The 16851-nt window shown below is 39.8% G+C and overlaps 1 pseudogene; it reads right to left on the bottom strand.

Moving 5' to 3' along the window:
- Positions 1 to 15380: 15380 nt before the first annotated feature.
- Positions 15381 to 15534, bottom strand: LOC123807818 (annotated as a pseudogene).
- Between the last annotated feature and the right edge of the window lie 1317 nt (positions 15535 to 16851).

A 16851-nucleotide genomic window follows, 5' to 3' on the forward strand; every position in this document is an offset into this window, starting at 1 on the left:
AGGAGAAAAGAAGAGGGTGGGGATAGATGGAAGGGGAGGCAGAGCCTGCACGCTGAAGGGATGAGGCCAGTCGCCACACCTGATTAGTAGCATTCTGTATCCTGCCTGAAGGGCACTGACTCTTCTAAGAAGTCAGACTAGTGGTACTTTGAAGACATTGAGGTCCCATAGGAGACGGGAAAGAGGGTACTCTAGGCGGTGGGCCCAGGCCACCTAGAAGTACTTCACCTTGAGGTCTCACTTTTGGAGACTGTGTTCAGAACAGGGAGATAGCCCCATAGCTCCCAAATGCATTGGGAAAAGGGGTGGGGACTAGCCTATAATGCATCATTTGTCCTTGATCCTTGCTGTCTGTAGCTAGAATTTTGTTAATCCTCCCATATATGTATTATTTTAAGGTGCAAGTTTTTGCTTAGCATACGAATGGCCGTAGGAGTTAAGTTCTTGTATGTTGATTTTATTTTGATAAATAAAGTGTCAGTCAGCAGAGATTTGTAAGATTTTCTTTTGTCTCCTCCACAGCATCTGGCAGACTGTCTTCACATTTTAAGTGATGAGTTTAGTGAAGGACATCGTTGCGCAGAGAAGGCAAACACACAAAAAGCAGTGAGAAACTATGCAGAGGCATTTAGGACTTAATTATGCCCCGAGGGGTGCAGCCTTAAGGGGGATTATAAGATCAGATAATACTGAATATTCTCAAGGAGGAGACACCCATAAAGATCAGGTAGAATTTAGAGGATGAAGGAAACAAAATTATTACAGAGAAAATTGTGTCATGAAGTGAAAGAATGAACATATATGCAAAGTGGAGAGAAAACAGAAATATTATCTTTGGGACCCAGCTATTTCACAGCACCCCCTTTATAACAGTCATGGGCACTGGAAGTTGTGATTGCTCAGAGATGTGAGTTAACTTGTCTGAGATCATTGACCTGATCAGAAGTAGAAGCCACAGTCCTTCGATCCCAAAGTATGTGTTCTTTCCTTTAAACCATGTCTCTTCTTAATTCTAGAGCTTGGTTCTATGAAGGAGAAATGAGATTTACAGATAAATGCCTAAAAATGTAGAACAGTGAAGAGTTGGAGAGACAGAGAGGGAGGGAGATAGAGAAGAAAAGAGAGAAAAAGAAATTAAAGCCAGAAGAAAATACAGTTGCTGTTCATCTGATCTAGCAAGGGAAAAGATTTTCTAAGCAGAAAGGGAAAGGAAGAAAAATCACAAAAGGAAAATGAATTTCTTTGATAATATGGAAATTAAGTTTTATAGCTATAGACATCATAAAATTCAAACCAAACTATTTTTAGTATAATTAATTGGCCCAGTTTTTGATCCCTCTTATTAATAACTTATAAAATTTATACAAAACACTAAACATTACTGGAATGAAAAGGAACATGAATATTCAGTGATGAAGATAAAAACAGGTAATTGAAAACAACCTGAAGATTCCAATAAAAGGAAGTTTTCTTCTCATAAGGGTACGTCAGACATTTTGCCTCAAATACCACTGTTGAAAATATAATTGTTGCAAAAGCATCAAAATATCTATTTCCTTTGACTCAATAATTTATTTTAAATTATCTGTCTTTACTAAGAGATCAGAATTAAAAAAACACTTCAAAAAGATAATTAATTTTTAATGAAAAAATAATAGAAAGCACCTAAGGATTAAATGGAAAAAGAAAAAAATAAAGACATCCATGGTAGAGTATTATCCTGCTATTCATAGTATGGAAAGTTATCATAAAATAACAACTTGTTTTTAAGAAAAGCAGTAATATTCAATGTATACTATTATCCCAATAATATGTACATATTTACACTTAGTTTAAAAAAAGATTTGAAGGAAAGTAATGCAGGGATACCTGTTATCTTTCAGTGGTGAGATTATAGGAATTTTTTGTTATGTATATATTTTTCATGGCCTCTATAATGAATATGTACTGCTTTGCTGTAAATGTTTTAGATAAAATAGCCAGCTAGTTTGCAGTTGTCCTTCATTCATTCACTCACTGAACAAGTTCTGAGAAACCGCAGTGCGGAGAGGCACTTGCCCACAATGCTTCCCATGCTTTGAAGAAAATGATCCCCTGAACTTGTCTAAAATTGCAAACGAAAATGAGTACTCTGAATGAAGTGAACACATCTGTATGGGAATTCAAGACAAAGTGAGCGGACCCTGACCACTTGGGAGGCTTGGCTCTCAACTCTGTATATTGGAATATTAGAATCACGAGGGATGCTTTAAAAAATCCTGGACCAATTCCACCCCCACCCCCCAACACCACCACCAACTTCATCTCCTCTGGCCCAGGTTCCTCCCTCCAGGTGAGACAAACTGCAGCCCGTTGGTTCTCAGCCCACTGGCAGGTGTGCCCGGCCAGACCATGTAAGGCTCTGTAGGCTGTGGGATTTATATCCTGTGTGTTTGGTTACTATCCTGACAGCACTGAAAAGCCTTAGGAGCGTTTTGAGCAGAGAGACCTGACAACGGATATGTTTTGCAATCTCCCTCTGTAATGGGGAGAAGAGATTGGTGGAGAACGAGAATAGAAAATGATTGTTAAAGTCTGAGTCAGGGAATATGGCGGTGTGATACCGGATGATGATGGGAGGAACATAGAAGAGTGGATGAATGTGAGAGATCTTTGGAGGTAAAATTGTGAGGACTCAGTCCTGACTGTACATGGGAACAGTGATAAGGCACACAGGTATTTGCCATGCAAATCTAATTGAAATTTATTTACTAGACTCGAAATGTTGTTAACACCTGGTGAGATTTATTGTAATCATTGAAAAACAATCCTTAAAATCTTCCTTTAACCAAAGCAAATTTATACTAGAAAAATATTCAAGAGTAAGTTCAAGTCAAAACAATTGACTTGTTCATAGTCCCAAACACACAGGTAACAATGAACACCCAACAGGTCCCATTTCCATGTCAACAGTTAGAAGTCTGAGTTCCCCGGCTCTTTGGAGTACATGTTGAATCCTTTCATAGTCCTCAGCATGACAAAGCTAGATTATGTTTTGACATGCCTTTCTAATCGTTCTGTGAATTGGTATTTGCTGGAGAAAGAAGGAAGAACATGACAATTTGAGTGTTCATTTTTACTTTCTGTAAATGGAATATATCGCAAAATTTGCAAATGGTATATATTGTGGAATTTCACTCCTCCATTGTACATTTACAATGCAATTTCCCCCTTAGCATTCACTTTGGGATAATGTAGGAAATCAAAGGTTTGATTGCATAAAACCAAAGGGGTGCCCCAAGAACATGTATTATAGACTTTCCTCTCTGTCCCACTGACAGTCTGAGACTGGTATGTTTGCGGAGCTTTTGTCAGACAAACAGGTAAGTACTGAGAAACTGCTTAACGTGCTAGGGATGGGGTTAAAAACATTGAAATATCTACCTACGCTAATTGGAAGGGAGATAAGATAGGCATAGAATAATTTTAAAAAGTGGACTGTAGATAATAAAGTGTCCCACTGAGAATAAAAAAATCATTAAAACAATAGAGTAGATTCTTGGCATTTATGGGTAACATTTTAAGTTTCAATTATTTGGCACCATTATGTAGTGATTTTGCAGGACTCATGAATTTGAACTTAAGATTCTAAAAATGGGCTATGATGGTGAGTCTCTTAGTAGGCGAATTTAGTTGGCTTCCCAATATCTAAATCTTGACTCAACTCTATTCTCTGCTTAGTACTGTCTATTCACTATTGCTCATGGTTAGATTAAAAATAAAACTAAAAACACATTTATATTTTTTGAAAAATGACCTTGAAAGAGAGTCAGCAATTAAATTTGCAATGAAAGTTAAGTGGCTCCAAAGGTTACATTTCTAAGCCAAAACATAATATTAAGAACTCAAATGGAGAGTTCAACTCAGAACTATGAGGTACTTCTGCCACAGAGAAACAAGGGTAAGCAATTTGTGAAACTATTTCAGCAATTGCCTCTATCAGAATTTATTGTAATAGCTATGTGAAAGACTTTAGTACTCAATTTATAGAATCATTAATTGTCTAAGGGGTCACTTAAAATTTTAAGTTATATTTTATAGCATTTTATGGGTGAAGTGATGTGTAGTGGTATTCTCAAATTTGTGAATTTGAGAAGGCCCGGGGACATTGCCCTCTGGAATGCATATTCTTTAAAGTGTTAAAGGCATGGTGCAGAAAAGAACAAAATAATTTAGAGTGGATGCAGAATAGGTAAAAAAGACTTCTCTTTACCTGGTCAGGTAAGGATCTGGAGATAGGATAGCTTGAGCTAGAGCCCTAACTGGTCGGTGAGGGTAATGCTGACGAAAAGAGAGCCCTGTGTTGGTGCAGGGGGGAGGGTGGACAGCCTAAAGGTGCATGAAGTGCATCAGGGAACTGATGTAAGCAAATTCCAGGGACCATGAATGGGGAGTTAAGGGACTAGAATTCCGGCCCTGGTCTGTTTTTAATCAATTCTGTGACTTTGGGGAAGGCATGTATCCTCTCTCATCCCTCATTTCTTTTTTGAACCTTAATTTCTTTACCCAGGAAATGGTTTCAGGGGCCTGGGTGATGCCTGAGCTACAGTTCAGTGACTCGAGCGAGGGCTTGTAGGTAATCACACTTCACAGCTTCACATCCTTTTATTCTCCCTCTGTTGTATGTTAGGTATTGAATACTTTCCATGTCACTAAATTAGTTCAAAACATTGTTTCAATGACTGTGTAATACTTATGTTACCTTAATTATTTAGCTGTTCCCTAGATATTTCGGTTTTCGGTGTTCTAATTACAAAAACGATGTTTTTATTATAAAAATAAGTATTTTTTGTTAATATTAGCCCTCCTCTCTAGTGATTTCCTTGGATTGAGTCCTGCAAGTGGAATTACTGTGTCACCGAACACGAGCATTTTTAAGCACTCAATAATTATTGTCAAATCTCTACTTGGCAAGCTCATGTTGATTTTATTCCCACGGAAGCTTCTGGGTCTCCTCTCCTCCACCCGCCCTGTGGTGTTCAGCATTTTTAAAATATCAGTTGGGTTGATAATCTAATGTATTTTATCACTTTAATTTTTATTTCTCTTTTGATTTTCAAGTGGAATGTTTGTGCATTATGCATTTGTAAGGCACAGTTCTTCGTGTAGGGCAGAAAAGACAGACCCACAGGAGAAAAGCATACAAATTTAATTGAATTTTACGTGCATAAGGGAGACTTCACAGGCCCAGAGAAGTAACCAGAACAGGGAATTTTTGTACTTTTTAGACAGAAAAACAACAGTAACCTGTTTGAATACATTTGTGAAGGACTGACAGGACAAGGGGTGTGGGTTTGTGCTGGGGCGGTAAACGATTAAAGGATGACCAGCAGCTAGGAAGACGGGCTAGTTTAACAGAGGTTGGTTTGCAGGGTCCTCTGGTGCTGCCTCTGGGTTGGTAGGAGTCTGTCTGCGATAAAAAGAAACGTATGCCCTGTACTAGGCAGAAAAAGAAGAGGCTTTTCTGAATTTACTGTTTCTTATTTGCCTTCAGCTCCAGAAGTTTGTACGTCAAAGAGGTATATTTTGGGATAATGTTTTCTTGTCTCCTTTATTCACTAATAAATTATCTGTTGACATCCTTTGACATTTTTTCCATTGGAAAGGCCGTCCTTTCTTTGTTTCAACGTCAAACATATGCATTAAGGATAATACCAACCCTTTGGTTCATTTATTTGTAACCCATAGGTGTCCCGGACTTCTACCAGACATTATGAGTATTCTGTAATTCCACAGATACCAATGTTCAGAGCCTCCCCCTTCTTGATTAAGCCCTTTCGGGGCTTCCTCACTCCATTATTCTTTAGGAATTTGGTTAAGGGAGGGATGAACTCACAAAAAGACTAGGCGCCCTTACCTTTCCATGATGGCTGCTCCTTCTGTCTCAGAGTCCTTGACAAACGGCCCAATCCTTCCCCAGCCACCACGGGCTTCTTCTCTCAGCATGGCAGCAGGTACGTTCCTGTCTGTTTTCAACCAGCTCTTTGGAAGGGATTTTCCTCACCGGAGTGGCCATGATCCTCGGTTAGGGCACAGGCCTGGCCTCTCCTCCTCAGATAGCAAGGTGACCCGAGGGTGGAGGCGGAGCTCTGGTGGGCACTGGCCGGCCAGCTCACACTTTTCTTAGAACCAGTCTCCCCACTGATGTCTAGGCTGTGGCACATCCTTCCAGAATACTCCTCAGTTTCCCCCTTTCTGTGCTTCCATCGATCAGATACGAGGACACACTTGAATGTCTTCAAAATCCATGTTCTCTCTTTCAGATTGGCTCCTAGAGACTTCCAGTACAAAGCTGATTTCAGCATCCCCAACCCTGACCTGAGCATTCCGAGGCAGTTGGACAGCCGGTCAGCAGGAGCTGATCCTTCCAGAGCTCCTCCGGGTTTAAAATTCACCTTGGACAATGGTATGGTGATTGCAGGGAGGAGGGGGATAAAGGGGGTTAAATGATAATAGAAAAAATACAATAAATTTTTTAAAAAATACAAAAAATTAATATTTCAGGAGCATAGTGTTGCCACCAAATATGGTTCCAATAAATCTGTAACATACACCTGGTTAATTTGGGTTTCACCAGCTTCCCAATTAAGCAGAAAAGGAGGTGATCTGGGGATATCGGGCAAGGAAACTGATAATGACTACCCAGTGGGAAATGTTACTGCTGCAGAAGAGGAAATTTTGTGTGAGCATCATTGTGTGTGAAAACTAGGAGAGGAGGGGCTCCCTTCACTCCCGAGCCTGTGCCCACAGTGAGAAGGGGCTCCATTGCTGGCTGCTGATGCAGAGCGAAGACCGAATCTGTGCACAGCACCCTGTCTTGTCTGGTGTCTCCTCCCGGTTAACAGTGTGTCCTAATAAGCCGTTCTACTATGTTACAGAGCCAGCTGCCTCTAGATGACGGATTGGGTGGTGAGATCAGTGAATCCCCTGGGCTCGGATTCTTTCACTGTAAAGTGGATTCTCTGAAAAGTGAGTTCCTTGGCCAAACACAGTGTTCTGTGAAATGTGGCTCTATTTTCTAAAATTTATTTGAAGTGCTTCGGTTTGACAGTGTGAGGTGTATATACATGTCTACGTTAACATCAATCTGTACAGCAGGGATGGTCACATGACATGTGAAGCATGCCCCTCGATACTTTACACTTCGGAACATTACAGAGGTGGTTGGTTCGAATGTGAAAACCTTGTTCTATGGTTCGCACTCCCCAGAGGGGACTACAGAAAGTGCTTCACATATCACAGTCTGAGTTGGTGCCAGAGGGTTTGTTAATTAACATAAAGAATATTAGATTATGCCATGGAGAAATGAATAGTGTCAATATATATCAGCCAGAAACATTTGTACGGAAACATCTACCCTTGTGTGATTAATACTCTGACAATCCCAGCAGGATAATATTTCCTGAGTGTTACCCTAGCTCTAGAACTCCACTTCTTCCCGAGTTCCCCGCTTTATAGTGAATTCCTCACTCTGATCAGACTAGAAACACAGCGGTGTCTGCTGTCAGAACAGTGGGTAAGGCAAGATGGGCCTTTCACCCCCACGGCCAGTGGCGTGCCTAGACAGCACACAACAGAAAGGACGGGGAGTAGGGACTTCGCCGCATCTGCAAGACCTCGTGATTTGCAGGTCTTGAGGCCTGCTCGCCAATGAATAGTAGTACTTGCGGCAGAATTAGGTATGGTTTCTGACTTTTTAAAGAGCATGGTATCTGGCAATAATGATGCAAGGAAACAATTGTCTCCAACCATCTCTAACCACTAGAGACAACTAATATTTACCAGGAAGTAACTAATGACTCCAAATGGCTAAACTGGCTTTGGTCAGCTTTACTTGATACTGTTAGGGTGAATAGCGCATTCACTAGGGGCAGGTATTTGGTGGGCACAGATCAATATCCCATTTCTTTCCTGGGTGGTTTCATTGACACACAGGAATGAGTTGGCTTATGTCAACTCTGCTTTCCTTGTGGATGGTGGCTGCTGACAGTTGACTCTAGGTAGGCCATTTGTCACTGCCAGTGCCACTCTCCAAAAGATACTAAATTTCTGACCTCAACCCACTAAAGGCTACAATGCCCTAAAGGTGCCAAGGAAAGCTGCCTTGTCTTTGAGTTCCCCAGGTGCTGGGGCCACATGGTCATCTGAAGAGGAAGAAATAGGGTGCTTGGCTCTGCGTTGATGTTCTGGGCACTCTTTGGTCTCTGAGTCTTACAGGACCCTTCAAGGAAAGAGCTGTTTCATTTTGCAGTTTTGACACCGTTCTCCACAAGGACCAAAAAGCCAGAGGAAACGTGGAGAACTGTAGCCACTGCTCCTTTACCTCATTACACCTAGTGTCCCTGGATAGCGCACTTCCCTCCAGCCAGAAGCAAACACTGCATGTAGATAAGGCCACACAAAAAGGTGCTGAAAGAGAAATAAGGGTGAGGCTTTGAGTCTATGTGTGGGCAGAAGGGTATTGCTGAATCCCATGTCCATCTGTCTTTAGAATGAAGCCATATGTACATGGGAAAAAAATAATATTTGGTAAAGATTAGCCATTGTTAAATCTGGGGCAGTTTCCTTGCTGTGCTTAGTCTTTTGATATCTGAAATACCTCAGAATATTTATTACACGGTGGAGTTACACAAAGGTAAGGTCACACCTGCAGATGCCTGAAGGCATCTTATGAAGCAGTCAGATTCCAGCCCAGAGAAACACCTAGTTGAGTTCATGAAGGACAGTGTTTTAAGGTCTCAAAAACAAGTTGTTAACATTTTAAAATTAGGAAATTTCCCTTTACAATATCTGGATTTCTGAATGTATTTGACAAACGAAACTGCGGCCTGATTTCCAGAGGGCAGGAGTAGGCTATGACTTTTAGGGAGGGCATTACTCCGCATTTTTTATGCTTTCCACTAGCCTGCTTAAAGTCTTCATTCTTCCTGCTTCGTTCTGTAGGTGTTTGTATTTGTATTCTCTGCTTTACAGCCTCATTAAAATGGTGTATTTATAGAAGTGCTAAAGCTAATTCTATAGAAACCAACTTGCTGTACCAAAAACTCTACAAATATTTTATGCTAGAACCTTGACCTTAATTTCATCTTGTCCTGTGGTTTCCAAAACTCTGGTCATAAATCAGAATCGGGATGACTGCAAGACAATTAACTGGGGAAGTTTTCTGAATTTGGGTGACCAGACCCCAGCCCTCAAAAAAGTCTGCCTTGTTTATTAGAATATCTAGGGCAATTCTCTTGCACAAACACATCGGGAACCCTGAGTCTCCTTCAGCCCTTCTCACCCGAGAGTGAGGGAGGACGGGAGGGGCGTGGAAGCACAAAGACTGACGCCACTGAGCTACACAGGCACAGGCCTGTGTAGGTAAGTAGAATTCAATTTATGTGCATTAATAATTTTGTTTTGATCTGCCAGGCAGTCCACTGAGTGAAAAGACCACCAAAGTTGGCTAAAGCCAGAATTACACAAGAAATTGTCGGATGTCTCTGTCCCATGCCTCCTCTGTTACCCTCCCGTCTATTTATTCTCTAATAACATTGGCATCGCTGCCTTGCACATCACCTTGGTTCACCAGTCTCCCTCCAGTTTTTCAAAAACCCTTAACGGCGGGGGTAAGCAATGGAGTGATCCAAGGGTTCACTATTCTTTATTTTAACCTCTTGTAATTCTTTCTTTAGTTTCCTCTGTCCACAGATGCTCTCTGAGGTCTTTGCACAGTGTGGAGATAGAACACTGACATTTTGATAGTGGATCAAATAAATTATCTCTTAGCTAAACTTTTATACTGATCTTTTTTAATTGTATTTTTTTCGTTACCATTTAACCTCCTTTATACTCCCCTCCCCGCTGCAATCACCACACTGTTGTCCATGTCCATGAGCCCTTTTTCCTTTTTGTTCAACCCATCTACTCCTTAACTTCCCTTTTTCCAAGTCTTTGTAAGTATTTTTCACTGGGCATGATTTCTCGTGCATTTACTGATTAAAATATATATACATTAAATATATATATATAGATTTATATATAATATGCATTCCTGATTAAAATATGCATTATATATAATATAAAATATGTATTATATAATATATAATATAATATAAAATATGTATTATATAATATATAATATAATATAAATATGTATAATATAATATAATATATATTGTATTATATATAATATATATACTATATTATATATATATACACACACACATTCAGAGGTGTATGGTGGGGAGAGAAGGAAAAAAAATGAGAACTTCATATAGGAGTCCAGAATTATGTGGCTTCAGGAATCTGATCAATGTCTGTCTAAAAAAACATTACCTCACTCAGTGCTCTATCAACAACCTTAAAAAGCTAAATCACCACTATCCTAATAGACACAGGAAAGCAGTAATGTTCTGATATGTGGGCTTAATCAAAGGGGAAATTGCTAGCGAGACTAAGTAGCTGCCCATTGCTGGAAGACAGGTGCTGCTGCTGTACATATGAACTAATGGCAAATGAAGACATTTCTCTTGAATTGTAATGCATTCTTTTATCTGTATGAATATTTTAAACTTCAAGTTTGATAAAATAGAAGAAGGAATGCAACATAACTTTAGTGACTTTGCTGAGTGCTACCACTGCAACAGTAACCCTGATTAAATAAAATACAGGATTCAGAGCTTCCATGAAAAAGTCATTCACATACAGAGGCCCTCTTCTCCCTTCCTGACTCCTTTTGCCTCATCTTTTTCTTTCTTTCCCCTTCATCCCTTCCATCATTTATGGTTCTCTTTGCCACACACCACCCCAAACAGAGTGGCTTAGCACAACAAACATTTATTCAGCTCAAAGTTCTATGAATGAGCAATTCTCCTCTCAGCTTGGTTCGGTGATGCATCTGTGGTCAGCGCTGGTCAGCCCAGAGGCTCTGCTTCTGGGGACTGGCTACCTATTAGCTGAGTTATTAGGGGCCATAGGTCAAGCATTTTTTAATACAGAGCAGGCTAGCCTGTGTCGGTTCACATGGTAACTAGGAGGGTTCTGAGGGAGAATGAGGCACGCAAGCCCTCTTGAAGAATAGGCCCAGAACTGGTACCACACCATTTCTGCCACCATTCCATGGTCAAGGCAAGTGTAGGCCAGGTGCACAGGATTAAGGAATAGATTCTGTCCCTGGCCGGGAAGCCCTGTCAGGTCACATTGCACAGAGGCATGGAGAAAGGTCAGAGGGAGATTTACGGCGTACTGTAATCTGTCGCCTCCCTCTTGCAATTTTCACGAGTCTCTTGGTGACTTACAATCATTGCAGTATCTATATGTGTAGAAGGAGTGACAAAAGAACAGAAAAAATGGTGTTGCTATATTTAAGGTGCTTGTAATCTGCTGGGAAATAAAACATTACCTTCACCTGAGGTGACAGGTACAAGCATCCCCACTTTATAAGAGTCAGATGTTATATATATATTATATACAGTGGCCTGGCACAAATAACGCCCCATTTTTATTAGAAAATCTTTCATTACAAAATCATAAGCATGTAATTTTGTAACATAACAATATCATACTCAAGCACACCATATACTATTTTAGGTGAAATGTTCAAATTAAAACTACAAATTATTACACCCATATTATTACCTTACCAACCACACTCAGGTATGCCTTACTTCTGCCGGACCCTGTACAATAGGGAAACATGAATACAGGGTTATCGGAAGTGGGGAGTACTTTGACCACAGCAAACTTTGTTTAACTACTTTGTCTCCCTGTTTATTTTTACCACAAGTCTAAACTCTTCTGAGAGGTTTTAAAAGCCCTCTTTAATCTCATTCCACCCAATTTAGATAACCTCTTGAATTTTTTCTTCCAATTTGTACTTCTTTTTTTTTTAATTTTTTTTAAGATTTTATTTATTTATTTTTAGGGAGGGAAAGGAGGGGGGGGGAGAGAGAGAGAGAGAGAGAGAGAGAGAGAGAGAGAGAGAGAGAGAGAGACATCAATGTGCAGTTGCTGGGGGTTATGGCCTGCAACCCAGGAATGTACCCTGGCTGGGAATCGAACCTGGGACACTTTGGTTCCCAGCCCGTGCTCAATCCACTGAGCTACGCCAGCCAGGGCTCCAATTTGTACTTCTTAATCTCTTCATCTGTTTCATTCTTCTCCCCCCACCAAGCCCTCTGCCATCTGACAGTGCCAAAATATTTTCTGTGTCTATTCTTCTTGTTTATTTTACTTTTTAGATTCCATATATAGGTGAAATCATATGGCATTTGTCTTTCCATCTCCTCACTATTTGGTTTATCTATGTCTTTCCATTTGAAGTGAGTCTCTTGCAGGCAGCATATGTAAGGACCTTGTTTTTTTTCCATTCCGCAACCCTATGTCTTTTGATTGGAGCATTTAATCCACTTGCATTTACAGTAATTACCAACAGATATGTATTGACATTTTATTCATATTTTTAATCTTTTTTCTTCTTAAAAAACACCACTTAACATTTCTTGTAATACTGGCTTTGTGGTGATGAACACCTTTAGCTTTTGTCTGGGAAACTCTTTTTCTGTCCTTTAATTTTAAATGACAGTTTTGCTGCATAGAGTAATCTCAGTTTTAGGTCCTTGCTTTTCATCACTTTGAATATTTCTTTTCAACCCCTCTGGCCTGAACTGTTTCTGTTGAAAAATTACCTGACAGTCTTTTGGGAGCTCCCTTGTAGATAATTAACAGCTTTTCTCTTGCTGCCCTTAAGATTTTCTCTTTGTCTTTAATCTTTGGCATTTTAATTATAATGTGTCTTGGTGTGGGCCTCTTTGGATTCATCTTATTTAGGACTCTCTGCACTTCCTGTGCTTGTGTGTCTTTTTAATCCACCAAGTTAGTGAGGTTTTCAGTCATTATTTCTTCAAATAGGCTCTTGAGCCCTTGCTTTCTCTCTTCTACTTCTGATATCCCTATGACATGGGTGTCGTTATGCTTGATGATGTCCCAGAAGCATCATAATGCTAATTATTTTCATATTTATTCTTCCAGAAGAAGGTGGCATTTTACCCTCTTACTAGTGGTGGATGTGCTTTTTTAAAAAAATCAGGTTGGAAATTGGTAGCAAAGATGTTCAAGTTTAGGACACTGATAAGAAGCTGAAAACACAAATAGTTTGAATTTGAGGCTGAAAGGAGATCCATTAGATTTAAATAACCAGGCAGAATGATGGCAAAACTGACTTTCTATTTTGAAAATAAAAGACCTGGCTTTGATTTCTTACTGATGTAGAGAGTTTTCCCATCTTTGCCCTGAAAGAATGCCCTGCAAAGCAATTCTTCTGGAGCTGAAGTTTTATTCAGAAGTTTCAGAAAGTCCTGGGCTGAAGCCCACAGAGGTATCTAAACCAAACAAAAATATAGAAGAAATAACATTGAGTGAAAAGTTTTGAGAGTGGGAGTGACATGTCCATGTTTAGCACAGTGGAGCTTCCATGGACCACTGGACTTAGGGAAGCACTGTGACCCAGTGCTCTGTAGGGAGTAAATGCACTCCACACCCACATGACTAAGTGAAGCAGCCCCCGGATGGTCTATGGCCTGTCATTATTGTCTTTCTGGATGCTTTGTTAATAGCTTGGGATTTATATGAGTTGATGTAAGGAACATATTGTGTGCAATGTTGTTTTTCCATATTGTTTTTCACTAGATTAGATTGACAAATGTATATCTTGCACCTCTCATCTGCAAGGTGTGATACTAGATAAAAATAAAGACTACAGTGTAAGGCATGTCTTTACCTTGCAGAAATTCACACAAATGTGTGACAAAATTATGCAGAGAATTACATAGATGATTGTCAAATGTTTGAATAGAAAGAAAAGTCACACTTCAGTTGGTGGTAATTTTATGTGATCTAAATGAAAGAAATGGAAACATTTAGAGTTAAAAATGCTATTCTATTAAGACATCCTGTTATGTTTCTACATTTAATGACATCACTATTTTGCGGTCGTATATATTCCAGACCAAAAGTAGAAAAGTGCCCTTTAAGATGCAAAAAATCTAGAAAAAAAAAGTTGCCTTTTCTTAATGGTTTATGAGGAAAGAAACTTGGTATTTTGAACTTAGTATTTAATATATTTTGTGTGTCTGGTTAATAATTATGACCTCCTCCTGAATAAATCTTTAAAGCCTTTAAAATAATGATGTGGGAGAAAGACACAGAAGTCTATTTGTTCAAATTTGATATTATACAGATTGCTTGAAATCAGAGACCAAACTCTCTTCCTGGACTCTGGTCTTTAGTCCAAGAATAACAAAGTTGTGGATGGGAACCAGGCCAGCAATTTCATTTGCAGGATGAAAAATTCTGAACTAAGCACTTCCCTAAAGACAGTTTGAGTCACTTTTCATCAGTTAATAGGAACAGGAAGTGTGTGTCAAGAATTATTGGCTTTGCAAGCCTCAAACTAAAGTTAAGGCTAAGTATATTTAACTAGTCCTTTGGGACATTTGTTGAGACAGACTTTAAACACGTTGCTCTTTAAACTTCTTGTGTGATCCTTGTTAAGGGGATTGAAAAGTTAGTGCAAGTCATAAGATTTGTATTGAAAGCTTCTCTCTTGACTTCCAGCTGCAGTTTCCAGTGAAAGCTTGCTTTTCTGAAAACCGAGACAAGTCCTCATTATCCCACATCTCCTCCTATTATCTCTGATTCATATTGAATGATCCGCTTTCATAGAAATCTCAGCGAAATATCCAAGTTCATCACCTACAAGTTCTACTCTCCACAAAACATGGGGACACAATTCCGCCAAGTTCTTTGCCATTTTGTAACAAGGATCGCTTTCCTTCAGGTTCCAATTACAGGTTCCTCCTTTCTGTCTGAGACCTTACAAGAAACACACTTAATCTTTAGGTTTCTACCAACAGTCTTTTCAAGGCAATCGAGGCTTTTTGTAACACGTGCCTCAAACCCTTCCAGCCTCTACCCATCACTCAGATCCAATCCACTCCCACATTTTTAGCTATTTGTCGCAGCAGCTCTCCACTTCCCAGGATCAAAACGTCTACTAGTTTGTTAGGTCTGTGTGACAAAGTACTACAGACAGGGCGGCTTCAACAACAAATTTATTTTCTCACAGTCCTGGAGGCTAGAAGTCCACAGTCAAGGTGTCAGTAAGTTCGCTTTCTTCTGAAGTCTCTCTTCCTGGCTTGTAGATAATTATCTTCACATGATCTTTCTGTGTGTGCCTGGGTCCTAATCATCTCCTCTTCTTATAAGGACAGTAGTCACGTTGGATTAGCTCTCCAACATCCCTATGTAACTTCATTTTGCCTTAAACCTCTCTAAGGATGCTGTCTCCAAATATAGGCATATTCTGTAGTACCCAGTGAACAACCAAATACATTTCTTCACTACTGCATGTTTCCTTGTTGGTGAATTAAGAGACTCAGAGTTGTAAATTTTTATTAAACTACATAAGAACAGATACTACACTTGATCTTAGCCAAAAGGCCGAGACGTGATAGTTGTAATTTTTTTAAAAATCTAGAGTTTTTTTCTTTTATGCGTTGGTACCTGAATAAATCAAGATCTATCAGATTCTAAATCAGATCTGAATCAAGGTCTGTTCAATTCTAAGCACAAAGCTCTCACATTCATCACCTGCTGCCTCTGTGTGCCCACTACTTCTGGGCGCTGTGACTCATGCATATAATGGTGTATATGGCCCTCATCCCTCAAGACGCTATGCATCTCTTGAGGTAAATAGAGATGAAAATAATAACATGAATGGTATTTCAAGAAAGCAAAAAAATTAATTTTTGAAAATTGGAAAAATCCAAAAGCATGAGGCTTTTTGGTGGGAGAAACAGGGCGACGGATGAGATTTCAGGCATTGATATAGAAAGTATGAGAACAACCGTGTATCAGAGGTTGATAAAGCTGAACAGGAAGTTGGGGGGTCAGGCATAGCTGCTGTTAGTGTAAGGAATTTGTGTGTTTTTCTCTATCCTAATAAACCCGAGGAATTTGTTCCACTCATCTCAATAAGAGGAGCTGACACAAGAGTGATCCTCAAAGAAAGGTGAGGTGGAAGAGGGTATTAAAAATGACCACGGATTCACTGCAAAGAGCCATGGAGACCTGTTGGAGATTTTTGAACAGGGAGTGACATGTAGTGACAGTGTTTTTAAGAGATTAATAAAGAAGATAAATGGAAGAGAAGTAATAGGAAGTGGGATGGGAAAAAATGGTTGTGTATTTCAATCTAAACTACAGTTTGTTGTGCGTTATTTGCATTGTTTAAAGAATGAAAGGGTGAAGTTAGGAAGTCCTGAGGTGAATCGAATGAAACAAGGCCCCTGCCTGAGTGTGAGCTCCATGAGTGCAGAAACTGGGCTTGTCTCACTCAGGCAGGACCCTCGGAACCTCGGCCGGGGCCTGGCACACCACTGATGTGCATTAAATATTTTTGGAGTAAATGATCATTGAGATGATTGAATGAAAACAATGCTTGAGAACTTCTGGGCTGGGATTGTAAGTTGAGAATGTCCTATATTGAGCTTTCTTTTCTTTTTTTTTTTAAGATTTTATTTACTTATTTTTAGAGAGAGGGGAAGGGAGGGAGAAGAAGAGGGAGAGAAACATCAGTGTGTTTTTGCCTCTCGTGCATCCCCTACTGGGAACCTGGCCTGCAACCCAGGCACGTGCCCTGACTGGCAATCTAACCAATGAACCTTTGGTTCACAGGTCGGCACTCAATCCGCTGAGCCACATCAGCCAGGGCCATTGTGCTTTCTTTGATATCTAAAGTTTTTAGATATTTGAGTTGGAGATAGATTT

The sequence above is a fragment of the Phyllostomus hastatus genome, unplaced genomic scaffold, assembly GCF_019186645.2.
Source record: "Phyllostomus hastatus isolate PE091 unplaced genomic scaffold, TTU_PhHast_1.1 phas_scaffold_46, whole genome shotgun sequence".
In the NCBI taxonomy this organism is placed as follows: Eukaryota; Metazoa; Chordata; class Mammalia; order Chiroptera; family Phyllostomidae; genus Phyllostomus; species Phyllostomus hastatus.